We start from the raw sequence: 24,871 nt of genomic DNA on the forward strand, positions 1-24,871 counted from the left end.
CAGGGGAATAGTAGAAAAGGTACCAATTGAGGCAGAACCACAGCCCCCAGGAGGCAGTGGAGGTGGCTTAAAATCCCCTGCCAGTGCTTTCAATACCAGATGCCGAAGCCTGGTTGACTTTACGATTTTGCGTAATTTTGTTTTTGGCTAGTCTATCTTCTTGTCAGGTCTTAAAGCTGGTCTCTCATCTGAAGCCAGGATAAAACTCCTAGTTGAGGTGGGCAAACACAGCTCCGGTGATGTACTGCTCCCCCAAGAACAGCCAGTGCAATAGCTCAATCCCATTAAAAAAAGAAGTACAAGATCAAGACAGAAACAAAACATGACCTGGACTTGGGATATACTTTGTATTCATTCACACGACGCAAATGACCCGTTTCAGCTGCCAGAGCAAGATTAACCACAGTATCAAAATGGAACAACAGACGGTTGCTACTCAGTGTTCGAGTAAATCAGCGACTAAACAGAGTCCTCTTTTCAGAGTTAGCAAAGCAAGTCGGACCAATGTTTTTCTCTTCACTTCTTTTTTTGGGGGGAAGGGGATCTTAACTTCCACAAATAGGTTCAACTTCAGTTTACAGCTCCTAGGAAACCAACACCAAGGCCTTAATTATTTGTCAACTGCCAACAAGGCATTACTGTATCTATCTGAAACGAGAACATCAGTACGTTAGAATACTCAAAAAAAGTCTGTCAAAGGGAGTACTTGTAGCATTTTCCTAGGATGTATTCAAGAAAGCTAACTAAGATATATGTAAGAGGAGAAATTTTGTCTGTTCCTGTATAAAAGTGCAACCCTACAAACTTTAAATTAGCTACATAAACTGCTTCTTTGATTCTGCAGATGCACTTTAACACTGTCTCATAACGTGTGCTGCACCTGTTGAAACCTCTGACAACAACATATATTACAACTGGATTGCCAATAGCATGAACTCACCTTTGGCTGTGGCGATAGACCCATACAAATATCAGAGCAGGCTGACATTTATCAGAGCAGAGTCACAACTCTTGGGCTGCTGTACCTGAAAAACAGATTAAAGACATTTCAGAATTGTTTGAGGGCTAGACAAAGAGGATGAATTTACAAGAATAAATCCAAAAATATGGTTTCACCTAAATGGGGACAGATAGCATCTATATAGAAACCCATAAAGAGCATGGGTATGTTTCCAAGCAAAGACTTCTTCTTAATATCTTAGATATTGTGGTTGGTAAGCCACAGTTACTGCAGAGAATATTTCATGACTTAAGTTACTGCAAGAACTAGAACAAGGAACTGCTGTACAGTCAAGAAAAGGGATATCTATCATTCTATCATCTATCACATAGAGATCGTTTTACACATGACAGTCCTCACATGACTCTATGCAGTCAAAGACAGATGGTCAACTCTACAAAGGCAGACGTTTTGAACGTTTGTAGTCTGGATCATTTAGGCGTGTGTTAACACCAAGCCAAAGACAGATGCCAAAGACATCAGCAATGATCTGAGAGAAGCAATTATTGCTGTCCATCAATCTAGAAAGTGATATGATGCCACCTCGAAACATTTTGAAGTCCATTTTGCTGGGCCCCCCCTTTGTTTTACACGAAAAACATTCCCCCCCCCCCCCCCCCATCTCCCCGCACGTGCACACGCACACAAACACATCCTCCAATCACACACACCCATATTTGCTCCATTGTGGTTTATTTCACACCTCAAACATTTAGTAAATTTTGTAGGGGTGGCTGCAGCTCAGGTGGCAGAGCAGGTCAGCCACTAATCAGAAGGTCGGTGGTTTGCATGCCAAATATCCTTGGGCAAGATACTAACCCCATGTTTGCCTACTGGTGGTGGTCAGAGGGCCCGGTGGCGCCAGTGTCCGGCAGTCTCGCCTCTGTCAGTGCGCCCCAGGGCAGCTGTGGCTACAATGTAGCTGCCATCGCCAGTGTGTGAATGTGTGTGTGAATGGGTGAATGTAGTGTGAAGCGCTTGGGGGTCCTTAAGGACTAGAAAAGCGCTATACAAATGCAGGCCATTTACCATTTAAACAATTAAGCAAATACAAGTAATCTGCAATAAATTACAGGTAGTAAGAAAATAAACTACTAACTCTTTAACGCTATGTCCGCACCTACACGGGTATTTTTGAAAACGCAGCTGTTTCGTCCACACGTAAACGGCGTTTCGAATCACCGAAATCCGAGATTTTTTTAAAACTCCTTTTTTGCAGACGAGGAATACAGAGTTCGTCTGGCAACGTCAAAGGTATGTGCCTCTTTTCATGTCAGGCTGTGCGCCACGTTATTGTTTACATGAGATGAATTGCAGGAAGGCAGATCGAGTGGAAATACTGTTACTGTTAATCTGTCTTCAGGTTTTACACGCAGTTACTGTCGCTCCATTTACAAAGGCAGAGGCGTCACCGTGTGATTATTTTACGTGTAGTTGTTTTTTTCTTCTTCTGTGTAATAATATTCAACATTGCTATCAATACATTTTTCAAAAAATGCCTCTCTGTGCAAAATGGGTTTAAAAACATAAACAGCTGTGGGATCCTGTTTGTCCGTGATTTGAACCGGGGGAACAAATCGTGGCAGGATCAGCCTGATGTTATTTGTATCCCACTGTAACTTTACTGTATAAAGTATAGTATAGTATGTATATCTCCAAAATGTCAGGAGTAGTTAGTCATTACAAGTGTTTGTGAACTAAAAATCAAGAATGTGGGATACTGTTTGTCCGTGATTTAAACAGCCCAGCGCTGCTCCCAACAAAGGGAAAACCAATTCTGCAGGGAGACCTACCTCGGCACTTGTGCAGGTGAAACCAAAGGGCAGATATACTTCACCATATTTTTTAGTCTTTGGCTTAGAATGAAGTTGGTTTGGAAACATATTCAGCGATGCTTCCTTTTCATACCGCGCCCCCCCTGCCATGGCTAGGGGGGGTGGGCCCCACACTTTGGGAAGGTCTGCTCTATAGCAAGAAATTTATTCACAGGTGCAAAACATTCTAATCTCCCAGGAGTGAAATTCCCAGCTAATTCAGCCCCAGAAAAACAAAAAACTGAATCTCAGACTCTACAAGCATTAGGTAAAAGTTGTGTATAATGGTACAATTAGAAAAAGACAGAACAAATATGGCTGGTTTGGAAGAGTTGCCAAGAGAGAACATATTCTCTCTAAAGCAAACATGGCAGCACAGCTTAATTTTGTAATGCTGCACCTAAACAAATCATCCGACTTCTGGATCACAGTCCGTTGGACAGACAAGACCAAAGCAGAGATTTGCTTGCCCAAAACTGGGTCTTACAACAGGACAATGATGCATAAATGAATAACCACAAACCTCAATGAAGTGTGTCGGTGCTGTAAAGAAGAGTGGGCTAAAATTCCTTCACAATGATGTAATCAAGGCTGATAAAGTCATACTACTTCAAGTTATTGTTTCTAAAGGTAGAACCTGAAAACTTGTGAGCTTTCTTTTTCCCATGGCAGTATTGGTCACCTCAGATTGGACCTTCACAGATATCTCTATCTGCATTTCCATAGTTGCATCAGAAGAACTTTGCCATTGGCTGATATAATGATATGAGAACGACGTGTCATGGCATTTGGTTGGGCTCCACTCAATGATCAATGTGCAACTGTAGTTCTCTGTGCATTTCTATCAACCGAGTCATAATAAGGTTTTTGCCTTATGCATCAAAAGGGTGAAATACCGCTCACTTGCATTTTTCATTTACATGCAGTCCTGAATGTAGCCTGACACATAATCATTTTGTATGTACCTCCGAAAGCTGCAATATTTCATTTCAAAGTGACACCCCACCCAAATCTCACATCTGTTGGCTCATATCCCGAAGCTGCTGATTAAAGTCCTTCTAGTCAGTTTCCCTGGTCAGATATGCAACAGTAATAACATCAACATGTCTCGTAGTGGTGCAAAGAAAAGAGACAGAATGTCAGTGTTGATCTGCAGGTATCAGATTTAAAATATTCAATCATTAATGCCTGCCACTCTCCCACTAGTCTCAACAGGAAGGCTGCTGAAGCACCTTTGTGTTAGAAGCACACAGTGGGTATAAGGGGGAGACAGACAGCGGCGTGGAGTGGTGAGGCTCATGTCTGTTTGGTCAGAGGGGTCAGACCGTGACAAGATGCTGACACAGAGGATGCAGCTGGGAACCTGACATACCTCTCCATCCTTCTCGTCTCCTCTCACTCTAAGCTCTTTAATTTGCTCAGCCTTCCACTCCTGTGCAGATTACTGGAATGTTACAGTAAATTAGCCAGCGTGCTTCTGCTCTTCTCATTTAGATCCTGTCTTTGAACTTCTACAAAGTCATAATAAACAATCCTACATTTTTTTTTGGTGCACTGCAGAGAAACAGAGGCACATCCAACATTAAACATTTTCAGCAAATAGCACAAACCTGTCTTGTTGAGACTGTGACGACATTTACAATTCCTGGGAGGGCTGCGAAGGAGAACTGACGGGAGCGCTTGCAAGCGGCGGCCTCATTCACTGGTACTGCTCGTTCTGCAGGAGCTTTTATGTGACACCATTACAGCTGGAGATTTTTTTTCTTTATTTTGTTTTGGGTTTTTTTATTTTTTAAACAAAGGGGATGATTCACTACTTTATGAAAAGAACAAAAAAATGTTCAACAGAGCAGGAAAATAAAGACTTAAACTTCCTTTTCAAAAGCCCCGAGGGGCAGATTAGCTAGAAACAACGGCATCACGGAAAATGGATCCAACAATCAGCAGCAGCACTGGGCTGAGTCATAATTTAATACTCGTGCACGCTGCACGGTAGCGTTTGTTAGTGTGAGTCTCAACACTGGGCATCGCACTCAAAATAGATTCAAGAAACTGGAGCTGGGAGACCGATCACATTACAGCATTGTTGGGCTTCTACGACAGCACATCTTTGACAGTATCTGGGTGTTGTTTCTTTTTATTGTTGGTGGAATAGTATCTGGTGCTCGTGTATCATTGGCCTGGAACCATTGCCTTTTGCAAAGCAACAGCTTGCTATTAAAAAAAAAAGGCTGTCATCTTTAACCACACGAATAAAGTAAGGTCCCTTTTGTACTCACGTTTTAATGAGCAAAAAAATACATATGCACGGGGCCTTTGACGTGTGATAACAACAGGGAATGTAGTTCTATTTCAGTGACTTAAAGTGGTCAACAAAACTCAACCCTGCCTGCTGTTTTTTTTCCTATGTCACTCTCTCCTCTCTCTTTCTCACACACAGCACACACACTGTAGTGCAGCTTCTATAAATAGCAGGGAAGAGTAGGCGAGCGGGGGCTGGGAGTGGCTTTTACTGGGAATATGATCGATTATAAAGCAATTTGCTCCTCCGCTTGGCCCCTTCACTCCTAAATGACAACCCCCAACCCCTCCCCCCTCCGTATGATGCTGTCTTTCCATCCCCACCCCACGCGCACAACCTCTACTCCCAAGCCTAAGCCTCGGTCACAGTCTGATGGGCACCATGAAAGCGACCAGCCAGAAACATCTGAACAGCCCCTGCTGGTCTCAGAGAAAGTTGAAACTTTGTTCTAACATACAGAATATTTGAGCAAACTTAAACACAGGCAGGAGGACACACTAAAGGACACTTCACTCCATAATCCATTTCACAAAATCCCTCTTTTTGGTTCTGAGGTGCAATTTTTGCATATCGATTACTCCAGTCTGCGCCATTAACAATAACATTATGACCACATGCATAATATTATGATGGTTCCCCTTTTGCCTCCTAAACAGCCCTCACGCATCGAGGCATGGACCCCACTAGACCACTGAGGGTGTGTTGTGGTATCTGGCACCACCATCTGGCAACAGATACTTTAAGTTTGAAAGCTCAGGGGTTGGACCTCCATGAATAGGACTTGTTTGTCCAGCACATGCCACAGATGGTTGATTGGATTGAGATTTGAGGAATTTGGAGGCCAAACAGGTCAAACTTTTTGTTGTGCTCTGCAAAATGGCTCTGCATGGTCTACAACAACACTAAGATACGTGGACAAGTCAAAGTGATCCACATGGAAGGCAGGATCCGAAGTTTCTCAGCTGCCCAAAGCATCACACTCCCTTCTTTCTACAGTGCAGTCCGGTTCCAGGTATTCCCCAGGTAAGCAAGGCGCCCAGCTATCCGTGTCATTTAAAAGGAAATGTGATTCATCAGAACAGGCCACCTTCTCCCTTTGCTCTGTGGTCCAATTCTGAGGCTCACGTGCCCGCTGTTTACGCTTTTGGCAGTGGACAGGGTTCAGCATGGGCGCTCTGACTGGTCCGAGGTTACGCAGCCCCACACACAACAACCTGCGCTGTCCTTTGTATTCTGAGACCTTTTTATCGAAACCAGTTCATCTCTTGGATTGGGTCGTACAGGCCACTCCACTCATGCATCATGACCCTGTCGCTGGTTCACCACTGGTCCTTCCATGCTTGTGACAGCACCCACCTCTCAGCAGAGCTGCAGTGTTAGCTTGCTGCACATGTCTTCTGGTTGACAGACATAGCAAAGAGAAAACAGCTCCTACATATAAATCTTCACATTGAGATTTGTAGATTTTTTTAAATTAAATTGTTCATAACTTTTGCAAAGCACAAATAACAACACGAACGGTTCACACCAAACCAAGTTAATTACTCTGTCTCAGGGTTCTCCTTCAGGTGCATTGCACTAACACCTGCTATGCTACAGTACAACACGCAGTTTACTCGACTGAATGGTGTAAAAGAAGATCTCCTTATGTCAGACTATGTCTATCCTCAGAATTAGAAACAAATATAACTTTAATAGAGTCTTCTTGGGAGTGGACCAGCTCTCTCGAGAACACATTTCACTCTTAAAATTACTTCTGAATAGGTTTCCAATCATTTGTTAAATCATTTAAAAAAAATGTTTTTTTAGATTTCTAAAATTTAAAATGTGCTGCTTGTTAGTTTTGTGTGACTGTAAACCAAACAAACTTTGACCCTCTGAAATATTATGATGTCATTTTACATTTCTAGGCTTTTTTACAATCTTCTTACATTTTACAGTTTAAATTCAGCTGGTTGTCGCGGATTAATCATTAAAAATTATGGTCTAAAGAGGCTGAACAGTATAGAGTCTGTAACACAATCCCTGGCTTCCACAAATACTATGTGTATGAGATCACCTGTTGGAAATAGCGGCAGGAGTGAAGATGAAATGGAAGAAGGGCATAGAGGAGAACAGGCAGCAGAGTCTGGCTTGTTGTGAGGAGACTGTGTGGCCGGCTTTGGAGAACTGATCCATTGGTTATTTTGCTGTCAATATTAACAGAATACTTCAAAGAGAAAGAATTGTTTCAATAAATCTTAACAAACATTTTAAACTATGTGTTCTGCATTGCATTTAGGCCTGCAGATGGCCAATAAAACCTATTGAAGTGCAAAGTAAGCATTCAAATGGGGAAGAAAGGTGATTTAAGTAACTTTGAGTGCAGCATGGTTGTTGGAGCCAGTGTGCTCTGAGTATTTCAGAAACAGCTGATCTGCTGGGATTTTCCCACACAGTCATCTCTAGAGTTTACAGAGGTCTGGAAAAGCAAAAAACGTCAGTTCTCTGAGAGAAAAAGTCTTGTTGATGCCACAGTACAGAGACGAATGACCAGACAGCTTCAAGCTGATAAGAAGAAAACAGTAACTTAAATAACCTCTACAATCAAGGTATGCACAAGAACATCTGGAGATGGACTGCAGCAGTTTTCATGTCGCTTAAAAAAAAGCTAAAATTAACAATGACTAACACTGGGCAGTGCTGATTTTCTAACACTGGAATATTTATAATAATGATAATAGATTGCATTTATATAGCGCTTTTCTGGGCCCTCAAAGCGCTTTACAATGCCATTATTCATTCACTCTCACATTCACACACTGGTGGAGGCAGCTACAGGTTGCCATATCGCGCCATCGGCCCCTCTGGCCGTCACCAGGTGAAGCTTCTTGCTCAAGAACACAACGACCGAGACTGTCCGAGCCGGGGCTCGAACCGGCAACCTTCCGGTTACAAGACGAACTGCCAACTCTTTGAGCCACGATCGCCCCAATTGTATTTCTAACATTTTGACTTATTTTCCAGTGTTAGAAAATCAGCACTGCCCAGTGTTAGTCATTGTTAATCTTCAAAACTGACTAGGTTACTTTTAAAAATATAACACAGTCAAAAGTGTTCATTTAACACTCAACAGTATTATATTTAACACTCAGAGGAGTGGACCCATATACACACTCTCTAGTGTTAATTTAACACTGGAGATTTTGCTGTGTACCAAGGGTTCATGCTGCTGGTAGTGCTGTAATGTTTTGTGGGGGGGGGGGGGGACATTTTCTTGACAGACTTTGTGCCCTTTAATATCAACTAAGGATCATTTGAATCCCACAGCCTACCTGAGTATTGCTGCTGGCCATGTCCTATGACCACAGTATTTCCATGTTCTCATATCTGCTTCCAGCAGGATAATGCACCGTGCAACAAAGCGCTAATCATCTCAAACTGCTATCGTGAACATGATGATGAGTTATCTGTAATGAAATAGGCTTCACGGTCACTTGATCTCAGTCTAATAGTGCACCTTTGGGATTTCTGGAACAGGAGGTCATGGATGTGCAGCTGACAAAACTGCTGTAACTTTGTGATGCTATTGTTGTTATGGATCAAGGTCTCTGAGTAATGTTTCCAGCACCTTGCTGAATCTATTTAATGAATGTTTAAGGCACCTTTGAAGGCGAAACTAAGACCAACCTGGTACTAGACAGGTGGACCTAATAAAGTGACCAGTGAGTTCGTGTATTAGCCCAAGCAACAGCACAGGTGGAGATTATACACGGCTAAAAAAACACAGTGAATAACACTAACAAGACTTCTTGAAATTTGGCTTCATCAGATAAAGAGTGGTCAATTCTGAACTGAATATATCAACTATAAACAAGCCAACAACCTCCTAAACAGACCGTGAATGTGGTACACAGGGAGACAAGAGTCGTCACATCTTTGATACGATACAATACAGGCTTCAAAGCTGCAGCGCATCCACTTTTCTGGCCTTTCAGAAAAACTTGCAAAGATTATCCTCACTGCCTGCTGCTCTTGGCCACTGCAGGGCTTTGCTTCATGCTTAGGGAAGGTTAGCCAAGGCTGACAGATGACGTAAGCTAACGTGGAAGTCATTAGGAGAGAGGTCTGGCTTCTTTATCAATGGCAGTACCCCTCACACACACACTGGGAGGGGTGGGGAGTTAACAGGAGTGATTCTGTCCAGACTGCTCATGCTCCCACATGCAGTGTTAGGACGCCTAATGAATAAATCCATGCCAAATGTCGTAAACATTGCTCATTTATCATTTTTAGCATGTGCTACTCTTCACTAACCTCCTTCAGTTCTGTGGAAGTAAAACAGTAGTTTGACAGGTTGGGAAATATTTGTTTCCCCCTGGTGTTTAGACTTTAAGCTGAGCTAAGCTAATGCTTTCTAGCCCCACAGGTTGTAAACAGATGGATGAATGATAATCTCATTCAAGTGTACGATTTAAACTCTTCACTGTTTCTATAGACTAACAAATGACGAAGCCTCAATGCATCACTTATGTAATGGGTGCTGGACTATAAACAGTAGCCTTTAACGATGTCTTCTGTTACTGAATCAGTGACCTTGCATGGTTTACCATAGGTCACATGACTTCAACGCTAATGGGATAAAGACATATAGATGGGGGGCTGCAGTGGTCTTAATAGATTTCAACAGGGGGAAACAACTAGAATGTAAAGGATCTTTGCAGGTGGGGGGAAGGGAGTAAATCCATCAGACCCACTTGTATTTAACCCATTCTGACTCCCTGACTGTTATTCATATGCATGCTAATAATAAGGAACAGTTTCTAAAGCCCAGAATAGATTTTTCTCCAAAATTACTCAGCTGAGGCACAATGAAAAACTCGTAAAACTGCCTCAAAGGGTAAATTCAATGGTTTTGAAGTGAAAAAGTTTCAGTCGTGACTTCCATCACTGTGGAAAAATGACTCTCTGTAGACTACAGATTCTTAAATTACGGAACAAATTCAATACAGGTACTTTTGACTTTATGACCTCTTGTCTCCCGCTCCATCTTCACACATAAAATGTTCTTTTATCTTCGCCACATGGATTAATAAAAAGCAATTTGCTTCTGTTGCAGAAGATCCTTAAAATACTCATTTCAATTTTCTGTTCTTAAAATTAACTTCTTACGCAACGGCCTGATTTTGAGGTCTGACAAATCCCACTGTCAATGTAAAAATAATGCCTCTTCTTTTTTTCCCAATCGGTCTAACAGCAACTAAAGAAAATTACACCCTGGCCCCATAAGTGTCGAACGTCGCATCCAAACAGTTTGTAAAACGAATATTGCCAGAGACAACTGTGCACTTGATATGATTTTAAAACCAACATTCCCTTGTTATGGCTTATGGATTGGCCGTTCTCAACTCTCCCTTACACCAACACACACACACACGCGCACAGCTTTCTCTGGCACGAGTAACGTGTCAAACAATAGTTGCCAAGTCTGCTGCCTGCAACAAAAGATGGAAAGAATTAGAGAAATGGAAATGGTGATTCAACACTGTTATGAAAACCGGAGCACAGTGTGCTATGAAAGAGTAAAAATCCATTCACACAGACTTAATTCGCCATTGAATCTCATCACTGCCCCGGCCCCCCTATCTGCAGCACTCACAAATGTTAAACATTATGCACTGTATTATCCCAAGGTTTTTACACACACATATACACACTTTTTCTTTTGCTGACTGCTTTCATACATTTACGATTTGGTATTTAAATGCAAGGTCATCCCTACTAATTGGAATTTTTCCTAAAAGCTGCAGCCAGACATAAATAATATCAACAAAAGATTATAACCCAGAACAAAAGTCATCATTCCTTCTTGACCTCGCTTGAAAAATCTATACTCTGCTCACAATAGCAGACACATTGCACCAAAAAACACCCAATAAAAAAAAGTGCAAGCTGATATCGTGTCCCAAACACTTTGCAAATTCAGTGCATTTTCTTCCATTTATATCCTCCTCTCTACACCACACCTTTTCTTTAACATCCAACAACGTTACACTTTACTGACTTCTCCCAAAGGAAAGTGCAAGTGCAGAACTTTCTGACATCAAGCCTTCAGCCATATAGCTGACTCTGGAAACCATCCAGCAGCTGTAAATACCTGTGCAGAAACAGCAGCAAGCACTGCAACGCTACAGAGATTGGTATTCAGAACGGCGTCTTCCAAAGATGAAGCTGCATAAAGAGTCCAAACTAGTACAAAAATGTAAACAAACCACGCTGGGCACACTCATGTTAGATTAGCTCTGTGGTGCAGCAGTTAAGTAAACTGGCAAAAGCTGCTCTGCAAATCGAATGATAGAGTATATAACACACACATATAGATATTATATATATCTTTTGTTATTTTTAAGTAGACTTTGTAGCAGAGGGCAAGGCGAAGGCTGTCAGGATGTAAACACAAAGAGAAAAGAGCGAAGCAGCAGAAAGAAGGCAGAGTGACAGAAATCGGGCCCAGCAGCTCAAAGTTAGCTGTGAAATTTTTTCCTTTCAGGATCGACTTCCTTTGTAGCAAAGCAGCAAAAACCGGACTGTAACATATGACAGAAGATGCATTGCAAGGGTTGTCAAACTCTTGATGAACTCATAGGACGTTTCTCAAGTAATGAGCCTCAGAATGGCCAGAACACACCAGCGCACACATGCAAACAGACCAAGACCCTGTTATTTTGTTCAGTCTAACATCACAGTTTGCAAGCAGAGAAATATATCTTGTTGGTGTTATATCACCCTCATAAACTCTGACCAGTTTTAAATGGTTTTGCAGGCTACCACATGAGCGAATCTGAGAGACGGAAACATGAATCGTGGAAGATAAAGATAGAAACTACCAACAGTGAGGGGGAGAGCAGAGAACAACGATATGAAATAAAGATACAGAGAGGATGAAGGAAGTGCTGATGGGGATTTAGGGAGCAGCAGTGGACTTCTGCATCTTGTGGTAGTCCCTCACGAGGGAGTTTTGTGGCAGGCTGGCTGACTGCGCTGCTGTCAAACAGCATCAATGCTCTCCTTCTCTCTGGAAACAAGAGTTGTGGTTGTTTATCCATCCAAATACAACTCACATTTGACCAAATCTGTTGTACAGTTAAATATTCAAAACTACTGTATCCCTGACATCAGGAGAGCCAGCTGACTGCACAGATAATGTATTTAAGGCTAAGCCACATCAGCTCTAAAAGTGTAAAGTTAAACCCACAGCCACAAATCTGCACTACTGACTTACGGGAGAAGAGAGAAATAGAAAGTGCAACACAGAGGACGCTATCATAGGTTTGTAGCTGTGGTTCATCATACAATTTGATTTAATCCTTCTGTGTTCAAGGATAACTGCTTATCTTAATCCTACGAACAAAATGTCAAAGGGAAAATGGCCCAGTGGAGAAAACAGATAGACAGACTAGAAACACCATGGCTGCCGTATAATTTGGATACATAGCGCACTTTCTTGGTGTAAACTATGTGCATTAGTATTGCTGAAAATGAAAATTACAAGATTGTGAAGGTAACTGTCATGCTTGCTAATATTTCCATCTTGACTAAACATCTAATACTGAATTCTTCTACAATGAAAATGTCTTCACCATGCATTACAATAACCTTGCAATTCACATGCCTGATCTACTACTGTTACTTTAAGGTCTGGCTAACTTCTCTATCTTATCCATTTCAGGGTCATGTGGGAGGGCCGGAACCTATCCCAGCTGTCATGGGGCAAGAGGCAGGGTACACCACAGACAGGTGATCAGACTGTCTCAGAGCCAATAAGGACAGACAACCATTCACACTCACATTTACACCTACAACCAATTTAGAATCAGCAATTAAGCTAACTTCACTAACTGTGACTGTGAGAGAGAACCCAAGCTGAAATCCAAATTCCATGCACCACTTAAAGCCAGGACCTTAAGTAGCTCATTTCTATTTAAGGAAAATTGGTTCGTGGTTCCTTTCTTTACACCGTCTTGCAACCTAGAAGGCAACCATGTAGCATGGAAGACATACAACATTCTACAGCTTTCTGACCACAGTCAATACTAGGGCTGCCACGATTACGTCGACTATCAAAATCGTCGACGACTGATTTAATAGTCGACGCGTCGTTTGAAGCTTTGTAAGATCCCAAAAGACGCAGGAATAAGTAGTAGAATTTAAGAGTGTAATAACGGACTGAAACAGAAGATGGCAGCACTGCATGTAGGATGCCAGCTGCCATAAACCCCAAAGAAGAAGTAGCTCTGTCCCAGAATTCATAGCGCAACCCTGCTCAGTTTCCAACAATGGCGGCAGCTAGTTAGTTTTAATATTACTCTTATTATACTTTCTGGGTCACAAAATAAACGTTTAACATATTTTCAGGCGAGAATGTAGCTGTGTAAACCTCAAATATCTGGTCAGTTTATCAAGACACCACATATTTTCAAAAGCGCTCCGACGTTTTCGGAGACGTCTGTTACCCACTAGCTCGATAGCTAGCCGGGGGCTAGGCTAACTAGAGCCGTGAGAACACCGGACTCCCGGCTAATCGTTTTCAAACCCACCGCTGTCTTTCGCTACTCAGGTTAAACATGATATATAAGTCACTTAGATAACTTAAAAATGTTATTGTTTGGCTTTTTTAGTATTTTATTTGTTCCTGAGTAAATCGGTTTGGCTAAGATTAAAGTTATAGTTTTTACACAGCTGAATAAACGTCAACCAGACAGCTGATTATCAGAAGTGTGAGATGCTCGAGAATTTACTCCGGTGTCCTGTTATATTTTAGATATCAAGGTGTTTATTAAACTTCACCGAAACAATCTGCAAATTTCATTAAAATTTAACAAACTATCATCTTGTCTTTATTTTTAGTTAGCACATACCTGAAACACTTAAAGCTGTAAGCTAATGATAGTTATATAAGAGCAGATGCTGCTGGTGCAATAAACTGTACATTTTACGTCCAATGGATGATGATCTGATTTGTCGACTAATCGCAAAAATAATCGGTGACTAGTCGACTATCAAAATAATCGTTTGTGGCAGCCCTAGTCAATAGACAGTGCAGTATGCATTTTTTCATTTAAAAAAGCAAGTCTAAAGCTGAGTTCACACATCACTTTGAACCACTTTGTTGGTCACTATTGGACAATCCAGGCTTCGGTTGAGAAGTCCTTCCTCTAATGTATTTCCCAGCATCCTGTGCCTCCTCATTGGGAGTCATCTCAATTGTTTATCACATTGTTGAGAAAAAGTTTAAGTCAGAACACTCCCACTTCACAATACCATCATTTTTTCCACCCAAATATCATTGACTATCTGTGGTCTCGGGTAACCATATCACCTTGAATAGCTTCCTGTGTGGCCTAAGTGCAGAACTGCATGACCCCAGCCATGGCAGTTATGCTACCACACTTTCAAAATTACAGTATTTTTCAAACAGGCTGTGTTACACCAGGATTTCACCCATCAGTGCTGAGGTCTTCAACTTCAAACTAGAACTTAACTTGAAATGCAATCTATCTGCATATCTGCATGCAATCTACTATGCAATCTAAGCATACATGGATGAACGGGTCCAAATATTCACAGTGCTAAGACACCTCATTGGCTAAATGCAGGCCAACAATATTGCAGATGCAAATTGCATCAGAGTGATGACGTTTGTATTAAAGTCTAAAGTCTAAACACATTTTTGGATTTTCTGCATTTCTGCTGCTAAACAAGGCGTTTACATCAGTCATTCACTGGGAAACATAATATGGGCGTCCAGTCTGCTATTGTGTCCATCGGCAAGTCATTGGATTTCCACAACGTCAACTGCGGGTGACTCTGACATCTGACCTTTAACAGAAGCTGCCATAGAGAGTGAAAGTGCTTTTCATTAACTGGAATCTTATGTGATTAACAGCTTGCCAGGAAGTTGACTGCTTCCGATTAGACTGGGTACAATTTGGAGTAATTTGTCTTGCTGTTTGCCATTGTTGTCCCCTCCCCACCTGTTACATTCACCATTTACAGGAAGTGAGCATTCATGCTTTGATTAACAGCTCCTCTCACGTGTGGATGCACAATGTGGTGCCTGAATTCAACACACAATAGACGAAAATCTCGCTTTCTTTTTTCTCTTTCTTTCTTTCACCCTGCTGGTAGCCACGCGGTTCTGCTGCTATTCACTGCCTGATTAGAGAAAATGATTTATATTACCTTGACTACCAATCATGTTACAGCGCCATATGGCAAACGCATTACATAATTGCTTGCTGATCGATTCCGCCAGCAGCTCAGGTGTTTGACTTTTCTGCTTTAACACGTGCCAAAATAACGGTGCTGTGGTTAACGTAAACTGAAATTCTGCAGCTCGCCAGCTCACATACTTCTCATTTGCTCATATACCCACAGCTCAGCTTACTTCAGAGCTTTGTATCTCTTAGCAGGTGCGTGTGCACCGCTGTGGCTAATTCATCTCATTGCCTACAATCTTTTAAACAACAGGGAAGCAGAACAAGTGACTGTCAACTGCAAAGTATCGTACAGTAAACCAGACGTAGCCCCTGGAAAAGCTGCTCTGTTGTCTCCAGCAAGAAGGGGATAAAACATGAAACATAATGTGAGCGACTTAATTTACGATGGTGAATTAATGGGTGCTGACAAGCTCGATAATTTTTCAGACGCAACAGATAACATTTATAATCATCAGCCACGGAATCAAGTAGTCAGTGAAGAGACAGTGTGTGTGTGTGTGTGTGTTCAATATTGCATTCTGGCCAAAGCAGGTCCCCATTAATGGCGGACCTTGAGAGTTAATGTGATATTGTTTAGTTTATTACCGTCCAATGTCTGCCAGGACCCAGACTACAGAGAGCTGGGTCAGAGCCAGCGCTTGCTCCTTCTTCTCTCTGCGCCTTAACAAAAACACGTACAGCACAAGATTATTTTCCTGAAGCGACTGCACTGTCACAGTACAAGCTGTAGCCATGCTCAGCCTGTGCTGAATACCTCTGCACTGACCATTCATTGCACCGTGATTCATCAGCCCCAGTCGTTTAAGCCACCGATAATCACTTTTTGAATTGTTGATGGATTAACAATAAAAAAAGATTTTAAACGAGAATGTGTTTAACAAAGTGAGATCCAGAGCATGCATCCTGTGGTAGGTGCAGGATTTCATTAGGGATTTGAATGGTGCTTCACTCCAATAAGCTGAAACCATAAACAACACAGAATTTCTCTGGGCATTAACAGCAGGGCGGTCACACAGGAAAACACGCTACCTCGTCTGATAACTCGTGTTACACAAACGGCATGTTTCAGTGTCTCTTTCTCTTGCTCTATTAGTGAGATAGTCGATGTTGTGGGAGAGCACAGCTGCCCTCTATGGGTGTGAAAACATACTGCCAACCTCCTGGCAGAGAGGCAGCCCTGATTTCTTCTTCTGCTGCCGGATCATGGCTGGAAGAAACGGAGAGGTGCTATTGTCAGAGCTGAGGTGTTTAACACTAATTAGACGGCTTATCTTGCTAAATTTGCGTCAAACATCGCTCCAACAGCATGGAGACATTTTTTTTTAAAGGAGGATTTCTAGGCACAGTGCAACCTATTTGGCTCACTTGGAATGTGAAGCATCTGTCATCTGTTCACATCATTTTTTTTATGCTTGTAGAATATACCTCCCACCCCACCTCAGCCTGCACTCCTCCAGTATCTCTGGCTTTCGAATTCCATACTTTTGCATGCCAAGTTCAATACAGCACAAGGAAAGGCTGTGTTTTTCTTTGCTCTCTGCTCTGTGCCCCATGCTATCTGAGGACACAAACCATAAACAACAAGGTGGAAACACACAGGACTGTTCTGGCAACGGATTTTATAGAGCGGGCCCAAACAAATGAGGTCTGCATGTACGCTGACTGAGCTTCAAAGAGTGCGTGGAGGCCGCAGTTCATATTTCCAAGCCGGCTGGCCTCTCTCTGCTGCACCACAGAGACCTCTGGAGATGTAGGAAGCATGCTGCTCTGAAGGAAAACTGTGCATGAATCCTTGCAGCCACTCAGAGGCCTTCTCCCTGATCACATTCAACATGTTGTGATCTGTGATCCAGCAAAGACATGAGAGGATGAAAGGAAGATGTAAGATCTCCGACTCTGAAAACATTCATTATCATGTCAAAGGCGGTCAAGTTGTGGTTTTAAGAGAAAATATGCGGTTCTGTTTGCCAGTGTTCCTGTTTCCAGTGCTACTCTTCCATTGAAAGTTGGAAGCAACAGAGGTTCCCAAAGTGTGGGGCCTGCCCCTGGGGGGGGGGGGGGGGGGGGGGGGGGGGGCGCAGAGCTATTGCGGAATATGTTTCCAAACCAACTTCATTCTAAGCCAAAGACTAGAAAATATGGTGAAGTATATCTGCCCTTTGGCTTCACCTGCACAAGTGCCGAGGTAGGTCTCCCTGCAGAATTGGTTTTCCCTGCGTCGGGAGCAGCGCTGGGCTCTTCAAATCACGGACAAACAGGATCCCACATTCTTGATTTTTAGTTCACAAACACTTGTTGTAATGACTAACTACTCCTGACATTTTGGAGATGTTAGCTCTTTATACAGTAAAGTTACAGCTGTATACAAATAACATCAGGCTGATCCTGCCACGATTTGTTCCCCCGGTTCAAATCACGGACAAACAGCATCCCACAGCTGTTTATGTTTTTAAACCCATTTTGCACAGAGAGACATTTTTTGAAAAATGTATTGATAGCAATGTTGAATATTATTACACAGGAAAAAACAACTACATGTAAAATAATTACACCGAGACGCCTCTGCCTTTGTAAATAGAATGACAGTAACTGCGTGTGTATATGTACGCGTGTATAACCTGAAGATTAACAGTAACAGTATTTTGTCTCTATCTGACATTCTGCAATTCATCTCACATAAGATTTTTCTTGTAAAACAAAGGGGGCTAGCAAAAAAAGTTTGGGAACCACTGCATTACAAGATCATGTTTACAGGATGTTTCCAAAGGATTCATCAGTCTGTGTAATACAAATAAGTTATATTTAGAATATATTTAATTTTATTCTATTATTGTGTTCCTTGCACAGCATTGCTTTATAGAAAACGTCTTTATCATCTTTATAGGGGAAGATATGGGGGCTAAATAATACATTTGCAATGGAAAAACACTGATGTTCCTAATAGGAGGTGACAATGGTCTGTACCAGAAGGATCATGTAATGCCATATACGCTGTAATATAGTGTTTTCTAAATATAGTTTAACAAAACTAGGATATTGATTTAAAAGAAGGAATAAAAAAGACTGGACTTAAGCAGTGTTCATCTGATATTACTGAAATACAGTTTGGCATTCTGGCACCAGACGTTGCCCGTGGAGCAGAGGAGAGATGAAGCAAATTCCCTATGCCCGTGTCAAAAACGCTGCATAAACTCTCCCCATTAGAACTGCAGAAGTCAGGTAACGGAACGAGGGCCTGACCTGGCTGCCACTCCTACTGCCCTGTCATCCACGGCAAACGCACCAGAGGCCAGAGAGAAGCCGAGCAGCTCCGAAGCAAGAGGAGGAATGAGAACAGAGAGCACTGTAGTGTGGTGAGGGGCTAAGCAGTAGGTTAGACTGTTACACCAGTTAGTGCAACAACTGCCCCATTATGCTGGATTGCAGACCTTTGGCTGCCAGACAGCATTAAAACACACTGCAGCAACATTTACAGCAACAATGAGAGTACAAGCACACTATATCAGTAATAATGAATCACTCACTTATGCACTCATTCAAACACAGCCTCCTGTGCTCTGTCGCTTGCCCACACTCAACTAAGTCCCTTGCTTGCTCGCTCAATTGCTCATTCACTGGCTCGCTCAGTCATGCACTTGCTCAGCAATTCCCTCACTAATCTACAGACATCTGCATACACACACACACACACACACACACACACACACACACACAAATATCTACAATCTGTATTCTACAAAAGCAATAAGAAAGCATGCAGAAAAACCATGAAAGCGTGTGTAAATGCAAAGTATTAACTAGAACCACTATGGAAGCAAAGCTGTGAAGCTGCCTTATTAATGGTACTTAACATATCTGTGTTTTGTTATATTTGAAATGCATTCTGTACAATATGTGGGAGTGAATTTTCTGTATTTAAGCAAAAAAAGGTTAAATTATTTGCACTTTTATTAGTCCATGATCAACACTATAAAGGGCATCCAGCAAAACTGAGGCTCACTGGGATGTTTTTTGGGGGGTTATAACATACCTCTATGGCATAGATCAGCGGTCCCCAACCACCGGGCCGCGAGAGTTGAGGCTCAGGTGTGAAATGTATAGTTTTCAGGGGTTTTATCGGTTTTCAGCGTTATTTTGTTATCGTTTTTATCGTTTACTAGGTTTTCCTTCGTCTTTTCACGTGTGTTATGAATAAATTTTCTTTTTTTCGGTACTGGTACTAGTTTTATTTTGTTGTATTTATCCGCGACACCTTAAAGGCCGGTCCATGAAAATATTGTCGGGCATAAACCGGTCCGTGGCGCAAAAAAGGTTGGAGACCGCTGGCATAGAGGAATAAGATACATCAAGCTTTGGCTGTATTAATAGGATCAGTTCATTGTGGGTTTAAGTCTTTTCACAGGATTTATTAACAATAAGATTTATTCTTTACAGCAAAGTTTGCAACAACAGAAGAGAAAATACAGCATTAGAAATAAGGGAGGAGACGACCAAGAAATACTTGACCAACTAAAGCAGTGAAGGGTCTGTTGATAGCCTTGTCGTGCATTTTATGTGTTATTTTCAACAATCAGTCAATATAGCTCTTATTTTTCTCCAATAACAGGCATGTGGAGACAGAACTGTAATTACTTTTACAGAAGCTATTTCCGTGACGTGAGTAGACACGATCTGCATGAGGGCTTAAGATACCACCACTTTTTAAAACGGAATTATTTTTAAAGTTCAGATTAAAAACAGTGCCACAGTGATGTTTTCATGGCTACAGTAACATCTCAGAAAATTTCAGTTTTTCTCTGGATCTTGTTTGCTTTTTCACTTATTTTCAGTCCAGTCCTTGTACCTGGCCATTTTCAGAGCAATGTCTTTTTTTTTCTTTGTTAATCTACTTGAAGACCTATTAATCATTTAAAGCATGATCATTCAGTATTGTATCTACAGACTTGGCAAAAAAAAACAACTTTTGATTGTATCCTTAGGCATAAAAAAAGTATTTTCCTTACACCCAACACCTTGTACCAATAAGGTGATTTACAAAGTGTGATTAATGGAAAATGTGGCATATTTCAGCACGATGTGCAGCGTGTCCTTAAAAAAACCAGGAAATTGGACAAATGGAGGAGTTAAAAAACTATTTACAGCAGACCAACAGGAACTGAAAGTCATGCTCTTAAGAACTAGAACAAAAAAGACAGACAAGACCTGAGAGATGCATCTGACCCTTCAGTTGACCCGTCTACTGTTCACCGAAACCTCATCAGAAATGGTCTCTGTGGAAGGATGCCTGTCAAGAAGCCATTCTCAAAGAAGGGAAACTTATACAAGAACTGGACTGAAATCTAGCGGCAACAGCTCGTACGGAGTGATGAATCCAGCTTTTACATTTCTGGTTCAAATCGTCAAAAGTATATACCGAGTAGGTGAAGCAGTGTGGGATCATCTTGACAGAACAGAACAACCGAAAGAAGAGCTTTCAAAGTCTTTCAAAAAGCCTGGAGAACTATTCTTAAAGCCTGCTTAAAGAAATGACAAGAACGCTTACTGAAGATAGTTCAGGCTGTGTTAAAGAACAAATATTGTCTTTCGAGCTCATTAGAATTGCACAAACTCTGTTTTTGCTTTATATGCTCTATTTACATTTTTGTTTGCACATGTTTTCCTAGCAAAACAAAGAAATGAGGGTTGGCTCAAGACGTTTGTGCAGCACTGAATTCTAATGGACTAAATGCCACATGATTCCCACAAACCTAACAAACCTAAGTACCAGCAATCCCTTCATAGCTCACTGGGTGAATGCAGCACTGGTGGTTGATGTCATGTTTATGACTCTCTTTAAAAAATATATATATATTTATTACCATCATCCAGAGTGAAATAAAGCAGGGAAAAGCATGTTTTTGAAACCACAAACTGTATCAGAATTGCTTTTTAAATCACTGAGACATCATGCAAATGTAAACATGCTTCATCTTACATCCAATATGTTAAATGCAAAAAACCCACTGTGTTCGAAGACAGCCCATACTACATTACCTCCAGAAAAAAATGTATTTTTCTTAGAGAAATATGCAGTTTTGCTCCAAGTTTAACAGAAAATCTGCCAAGAAAACCAATCGCTTAAACAACTTTTAAAATGTCTTGTCTGAAGGGGTCAAAACAGGCGTCCTTAAAGTATTTTAGTATTTCATGTCTCATTTCATACTTTCACGCTGCTGTGAAAGTATGAAAACGAGTTGACATTTTAATCAACCCCTCTGCTTTCTAACTGAAGGCGTTAAGGCTTCATCTGCAATATTAAAGCCATTCATTTACACAGAATTGAAATCCCATTTCAAAACATTTTTTCAATGTTTTAATTAACACAGAGCCATTAGCAAAAATGACATTTTAATATTAAATGCAGTATAACCGTTACCCTACAATATTTCTAAACATTTCTTTGTATGAGAGAGTGACTCCCTGCATCAATATAAGATTTAGGAAGTAGCCCGTTCCCTTTTGCCAACATTATCATTGTGTTTTAAAATATGTGACAGTAACCTGTTTGACAGTTTCAGTTTTTGTGTTTTTATCTGTTGTACAGTGTCCTTGGGTGCTTTGAAAGGCGCTATTTTTAAATAAAATGTATTATTATTATTATTATTATTATTATTATTAACCCACTGCTTTTCAGGGCCTAACTTTACGCCAATTTACCTACCTTTTCTGTGTATCTTTGGATATTTAACCTTTTTTCTACCTTTCCCCTATCAAGCTGGCAAATTGTCCACAACACATATACCATACCTGACCTGCCTTACTATGCTACAAATGTTCCATCATTTATTTGAGACTGATGACCTCTGTGTCTCGCTAAAATCTTCCAGATGGCAAATATTGTAAGTAGGGATGGGTATCGAAAACCGGTTCTTGTTGAGAACCGGTTCCCACTGTTTCAATTCCTTGGAATTGTTTGCCATTTTTGCAAACGATTCTGTTATCGATTCCAGTCGCCCCGAATGATGTCACCACGTTGCGGAGCGTCATTTACCTGACAGGAAACACGGTACCTAAGCGGCTCAAACACTAAAAAGTTTGATTATACTTTACGAGAACGGAAGACAACAGGGCAACTTGCAATACTTGCAAAGTAGATATTTCATTTAAGGGAGGAAACACTACAAATATGCAAAAGCATTTGCTCACAAAACACGCGATAACCTTAAACGAATGTCGTGTTTTTAATTCCGCTCCGGACTCGTGAATCTCAACCCAGCAGCAGCGGTAACATTTGCACGTCCTCTCCCGTTAATGCGGCAGGTAAATAATCAACTAACAGTGCATATTATGTTAGCGCGATCTGCCTTATTACAAAACCTGCCATTACTGTGCATTTAGGTGACCATGATGAGACAGACAGAGTCTGGCTCAGATGCTGGCAGCTGTCGCTGCAGTCTACCGGTAGCGTCTCCTTTCAGGCCAGGATAGACGAATGTCACCGAGCAGTGACTCAGTTTGTGGTCAAAGGTTTGCACCCATTTGCCACAGCAGATGATTTTCGGTAAGTGAATGTGTTTAATTGTAGGCAGGGACATTACTGGATATTCTTGTGTAATTGCTACAGAATAATTTATGTTATACTTTGTTATTGCTACAGAGGAATATTTATTTTATTATTTTACATTTACAATTTATTTCCCCGGGGACCCTGTGACACCCATTGAAGAGCCGTAGGCTGTGGATCTCTTAAGATCACACTGCTGGGTTTGTAAGGCCATGTTACTCCTAAATTTCTATCTTGTTCAAAGAGAAGATAAAAAACAAAGTTCTAAGCTAATCGACCTTAGTGTTCTCCTTTAAAAAAAAAAAAAAAAAGAATCGATAAGAGAATCGATAAAGAATCGAATTGTTAAACAGAATCGAAAATGGAATCGGAATCGTGAAAATCTTATCAATACCCATCCCTAATTGTAAGTAGTTTCCATCACTAATGCCGAGTGAATGATTTTTGAGCCCATGCTGACCTGATGTAACACCATAGCAAGCATGGTTAGCATGGTGAAAACTACTGAAAGCAGGATAGGATTGCCTGTGTTAAGGCAAATTAGCGTTATGTGAATGCTATCAACTGAATATGGGTCGGAACCTGTTGTGCTGCCGGATGTCTTGAGTGCATAAGGCAGGACTGTATGGCCCCACTGTTTATGAGTGTATGCGGAAGTCCTCGGACAGATCAGAGTGAAAAAAGACCCAACATTAACTCTCATTCGACTGGCTGAGAGCTCTCTGAATCACTGGGTTTCATGGATAATTACTTGTAAACCATGTGACATTTGAATTAAGCACCTAATGTGACAGGCAGCTCTGGCGTAAAAACGACTTCCAAATCACCAGTTGATATTTTTGTTAAAAAACTGTCACTGTGGCACAACTTTTGGACATTTTGTTTCTATGCACCTTATAACAGCGGTCCCCAACCCCCGGGCCTCGGACCGGTACCGGTCCGTGAGTCGTTTGGTACCGGGCCACGAGAGTTGAGGCTCAGGTGTGAAATGTATAGTTTTCAGGGTTTTTAGCGTTATTTTGTTATCGTTTTTATCGTTTACTCGGTTTTCCTGGGTCTTTTCACGTGTGTTATGAATAAATTTTCTTTTTTTCGGTACCGGTACTAGTTTTATTTTGTTGTATTTATCCACGACACCTTAAAGGCCGGTCCATGAAAATATTGTCGGGCATAAACCGGTCCGTGGTGCAAAAAAGGTTGGGGACCACTGGTCTACATTAAAGCATCTGCAAAGATACAATGTCCAACTCAATGCGGTTGAGAAAAATGAAAAGGTGGGTGTTGTGAGCTGGAAAGTCAAGGTGCTACCATCGTCCAATCTCCTGGCTGGCTCTCCACTTGTAACTCAATCTGTACTTACACCAAAGCTGTAATGCTTGGAAATCAGGACTGTTTCCACGACACCTTAAATGCCGGTCCGTGAAAATATTGTTGGGCATAAACCGGTCCGTGGCTCAAAAAAGGTTGGTGCCTTATAACATAAAGCCACAGTTTTTCAGAGGTACAAATTATGAGGTAATGCAGGTTGCAGGCCCTCTGCAGCCACAGCATTGCACAATAGATAGAAAATAGCCAAACTCTTCACAAATATAGTGAAGCTCTTAGCAGCTAAAGAGCTTGGTTTTCTGCTAAGAGCTGGAGGAGACCAAAACTGAACAAACATAATGAGGAAGATCAGACTGATCAATGCATAACTTACAACATAGCTAATGTGGCTGTGGTTGCCAACAGATCCCCCCAGTGATAGGTTTGCTATGGTTAAAGTATGCCTGTGCTATGTTTTCAGCGTATTCATTTAACCCCGAGGGTACAAACTAAAGTACTAAATAGTAGACACAAACAAACAATAGTGGTAAACTGATAGTTACACATACACATTTAGATTGCATGCTATTGTCTCTGCATGTTCCAGCACCAGTCTACAAGTTAAAGTGATGATGAATTTAGGGAGGC

At 41.4% G+C, this 24,871-nt stretch overlaps 1 protein-coding gene across 13 annotated transcripts in view; it reads right to left on the bottom strand.

The window, feature by feature from the left end:
* The window catches only part of arvcfb (ARVCF delta catenin family member b), a 299,308-nt gene that overhangs the window by 232,194 nt on the left and 42,243 nt on the right, over window positions 1-24,871 (bottom strand). For 12 of the 13 annotated variants that reach the window (XM_085180856.1, XM_085180844.1, XM_085180850.1 and 9 more), the window contains exon 2: window positions 941-1,025. The exons of the other annotated variant lie outside the window; for it this stretch is intronic. The gene's annotated coding sequence lies outside the window, so the exon portion shown is untranslated. The remainder of the gene's footprint in view (window positions 1-940; window positions 1,026-24,871) is intronic. 13 annotated transcript variants of the gene reach the window in all.

Source organism: Neolamprologus multifasciatus, chromosome 12, assembly GCF_963576455.1.
Source record: "Neolamprologus multifasciatus chromosome 12, fNeoMul1.2, whole genome shotgun sequence".
In the NCBI taxonomy this organism is placed as follows: domain Eukaryota; kingdom Metazoa; phylum Chordata; class Actinopteri; order Cichliformes; family Cichlidae; genus Neolamprologus; species Neolamprologus multifasciatus.